The following is a 4,638-nucleotide window of genomic DNA, read 5'->3' as shown; positions in this document are numbered from 1 at the left end:
GTAATGATTCCAAGCCTTTAGTCCAAACCTGCACCGTGAAGGACTCCGAGGAGGTGCCCTGATTCCACTTAGCTTTGGCCAGATCATATTCACCCGTAAGATGCTGGGCCTTTAAGATAAAGAAGGAAAATGTTCCCTTACCAGGCCTAAGGCATCCTAGCCTACTCTCCTGTCGTAAGCTCCTGTTAGATAAGAAACCCAAACCTCGGGCTCCAAGCCAGCAATCGCGGGGTCAGGCGATTGTTTAACCAGTTTCATTGTTGTGTGAACAAAATGTACCACTGCAGCAGTTTCTGGAATTTGATCTCAGAGGGACCAGCTCTACTCTCACCTCTGCCTGGTGGCCTGAACAGTAAAAACAGCTGATTAAGCATCCTAGTACTCTTTCCTCTGGCTCCTCTCTGGTCCTCCAGGAGCAAAGGATGGCTAAGCTCCAAAACAGGCTGGGAGAATCAGTGTCATTTCAGGAAGTAGACAAGAAAGACATCAAAGGAGAATGACGGGAGTATGATTAGGAGCTACAGGAGACAAACACCCACGTGGCTTTTCCTCTGGGGTCCTCTATTGTTTGCAAAAACCACAATATTAAGACACTCTGTCCATTGTGGGGATCATGGAAAAGAAAAGAATTTTAATATTCTGAGTTTTAGTTTTCATGTTAACACAAATCAAAATATAAAATCCATCCTCCCTTTTTCCTTTCAGTATCCACATTTTTTGTCTGTTTGTTTTGTTTTGTTTTGCTTGAGACGGAATCTCATTCTGTCACCCAGGCTAGAGTGCAGTGGTACGATCTCAGCTCACTGCAACCTCTGCCTCCCAGATTCGAGCTCTTCTCACATCTCAGCCTCCCAAGTATCTGGGACTACAGGCACAAGCCACCATGCCCAGCTAATTTTTTGTATTTTTGGTAGAGATGGGGTTTTACATGTTGGCCAGGCTAGTCTCGAACTCCTGACCTCAGGTGATCCACCTGCCTCAGCCTCCCAAAGTGCTGGGATTACAGGCATGAGCCACCAGACCTGACTCCACATATGTATTCATACCTATTTTTAATCTCAGAATAACTTACCCAGAAGCCTCAACCATCCAGAACTAAAATTTATGAACTTTGACTCATGCAGCAAACATTTAGGCCCTCATTTTGAATCTCTCACATTTCTTTCTGCTTTTTTTTTTTTTTTTGAAGGGGTGGGGCAGGGTCTCTGTCACCTTAGCTGGAGTTCAGTGGCACGTGAATAGCTAGGTCTACCGGATAAGCCACCATGCCCGGATAATTCTTTTATTTTATTTGTTGGTAGAGATAGGGTCTCACCATGTTGCCCAGGTTGGTCTCGAACTCCTGGGCTCATGCGATCCTCTGGCATCTGCCTCCCAAAGTGCTGGGATTACAGGTGTGAGCCACTGCACCCGGCCCATTTCATTTTTAATTCTTATTAAAATTATATTTTTAAACGTATCCCAAATATCCTGTATTGATCTCTATTATCTGCTGGCCCTGGGCTGGGCATTAAAGAGATTGATAGACAATTAAGACATCGTCCTCATGCCCTAAGAGCTCACAATCCAGTTGAAAGCTACACGTCTGCAATTTACCACGTGACAAGTCAGACTAGGCCAAGAGACAATAATGACAATAAAAACCCAATCGATTCTCCTAAGTCTGATTAGAGGATTTCTCCAACCAATAACAGATTAGAGTCAGAAAATTCACATGCAGGGAAACTGTTTGAGATGGCTGACAGCCTGGAAGGAGGGGAAGAAACACAAAACCAACAACTCAGAAACACAACAGCCTGGGACCGGCTAGTGTAGAGGCAAGTGTCTCACAGGCCTCTGTAGTCCCCTGAAGACATCCCTATTTTAATATGGTTGTAAAATAATATTTGTAATAATTACAGTAAGAGTTATTGCTGAGTGCTGTACTGAGTGCTTCAGGATAGACTATATCCTTTAGTCCTCACAACCACCCTGTGAGATTGATGTCACTCCTCCACTCCAGTTGAAAGACTTGTAGCTCAGCAAGGGCCCTCAGCTGCTAGGTGTGTGGTCAGAATTTGAACCCAGGTCTGTCTCCCTTTCCACTCTGTCCCTGAAGTGATGCTCATGGTTATAACTTCAAAAACACCTGAGAGGTGGCAAGGGCTGGGCAAGGTGATTCATGCCTATAATTCCAATACTTGGAATCCAAAGGGGGAGGATCACTTGAAGCCAGGGGTTTACGACCAGCCTGGGCAACATAAGGAGAACCCAGCTTTACACAAAATTTAAAAATTACCTGGGTGTGTTGGTACATGTCTGTAGTCCTAGCTACTCCAGGAAGCTGAGGTGGGTAGATTGCTTGGGTCTGGGAGGTCGAGGCAGCAGTGAGCCACGATCGTGCCACTGCACTCCAGCCTGGGTGACAAAGCCAGAACTTGTCTCAAAAAAAAAAAAAAAGAATTGGTAAGAATATCATCTAATTCAATGTCCTCAAAGAAAGGTATAAATTTTAGGAAGATTTCCACCAAATATTGCCCCCATAAGACTGTCGTGTGTAGGGTTTTGTAGAAGCAGAGCCTCAGACAGGGATCCAGGCATATGATTTATTGCAGCAGTCTCTCCAGAAAGATCTATAAGGGTCTGAAAGTGCATAAGGGAAAGGAGCCAAACAGATCTGTGGTCCCAGGTAAAGTCTAGCCCTGTCCGGATTCACAGTGGATGGGTGGGGTCTTCTGGAGCATAAATAATATTGCAGAATTATCCTCTCCCCACCTTAATGCTCCCTTATTTATTTATTTATTATTTATTTATTGGAGATGGAGTCTCGCTCTGTTGTCCAGTCTGGAGTGCAATGGCACCATCTTGGCTCACTGCAACGTCCGCCTCCCGGACTCAAGCAATTTTCTTGCCTCAGCCACCAAAGTAGCTGGGATTACAGGCATCTGCCACCATGCCCAGCTAATTTTTGTATTTGTGGTAGAGACGGGGTTTCACCATGTTGGCCAAGCTGGTCTTAAACTCCTGACCTTAGATAATCCACCCGCCTCGGCCTCCCAAAGTGATGGGATTACAGACATGAGCCACTGCGCTTGGCCAGTGCTCCTCCTTGTAAAAATCAGGGTCTCACTCTGTCACCCAGGCTGGAGTACAGTGGCACAATCTTGACTTACTGTAGCCTCAACTTCCTGGGCTCAAGCAATCCTCCCACCTCAGCCTCTCGAGGAGCTGGGACTACAGGTGTGCACCACCACGCCTGGCTGATTTTGTTTATTTTTTGTAGAGATGAGGTCTCCCTAGGTTGCCCAGGCTAGTCTCGAACTCCTGGCCTCAAGTGATCCTCCTGACTTGGCCTCTGAAAGTGCTGAGATTATAGGCATGAGCCACCGTGCCCAGGGCTGACCTTTTGTTTTTCCACATCAGTCCATCCTTTGACTGTGGGCTGCCAAAGGATATAAGGGAGTGGGTGAGTATAAGGGAGTAGGAGAGGCAGCACCCATCATCTGAGGGCAACTCTCAGGAGGAGAGGGGCACCCATGAGCTGTTAGCAGCCAACCCCCATGCTGCAGAAGTGGGTGTGCTGAGCCAGGGAAGGGGATCTGGGCAGAGCACCAAAACTGCATCCATCCAAACAGTCAGGCCAGGTTATAATCATCTGTTTATGGCTCTGCTTCCCCCACTATTTGGTGAGCTTCTTGAAGGAGGGGAGAGTGTCTTACTTACTGTTATATCCTAGCTCCTAGCACAGTGCCCAGCACATAGTAGGCACTCTATACTTGCCAGCAGAATGATAAACAGGAGAAAAATTGTCATGGCTCTCAAACAGGTAAACTGTAGTCGTCTGGGGAAAAGTGCTGATCAAAAGAGGCGTCACTGGGCATAGGGCCACACTGAACCACATGGGTGGTTGGGCAGAAAGACTCACTGAAAACAGCCTACAGCCTTCCCGTAGCCAGCAGAGCAGAATTTCCTGAGAATGCAGATCTGTTTATCTAAGCAGTACTTCTGCTTCCCCACTTAGGGAGAGCATAGCACATCCAAAAGAACCTTTTGATGGCTTCTTACAAGCAAGAGACATCTGCGCTGTCACTGAGAATTAATTGTAGAAAGTCTAGCCTAAGGAAATGCTCAAGTTTCTCCTTTTTGCTACCAGATTTGGTATAAGCAGGCATCGAACTGGCAGATGATTGGTGATATGTTCCCCACACCTCTCCAAATGGCCTACTTTTGCAAGCAACGTCCCACCTTTAAATGAAGCTGCTAGCAAATGCGAAATGCTGCCTATGTTCTTTTGCCAAGTTGCAGTATCAGGCTTATAAGTGAAATACAGTACAGGCGACCTCTAGAATCTGCATGCCTGCTACTACTCCCATAAAGTATAAAACCTTTGTATTCTAGAAGCTTACACATTGGGATGTATTTTCCACACTTGTCAAATATCAAGAAAGATGCATGATATCATCTGACTTCTTCTTTCTTTCTTTCTTTTTTTTCCTATAATATTGCTCCTATTTCTTTCTTTTTTTTTTTTTTTATACTTTAAGTTCTAGGGTACATGTGCATAGCGTGCAGGTTTGTTACATATGTATACTTGTGCCATGTTGGTGTGCTGCACCCATCAACTTGTCAGCACCCATCAATTCATCATTTATATCAGGT

The sequence above is a fragment of the Colobus angolensis genome, unplaced genomic scaffold (assembly GCF_000951035.1).
Source record: "Colobus angolensis palliatus isolate OR3802 unplaced genomic scaffold, Cang.pa_1.0 Scaffold449, whole genome shotgun sequence".
Classification (NCBI taxonomy): Eukaryota; Metazoa; Chordata; class Mammalia; order Primates; family Cercopithecidae; genus Colobus; species Colobus angolensis.
Note: the sequence above shows the minus strand (reverse complement) of the source record.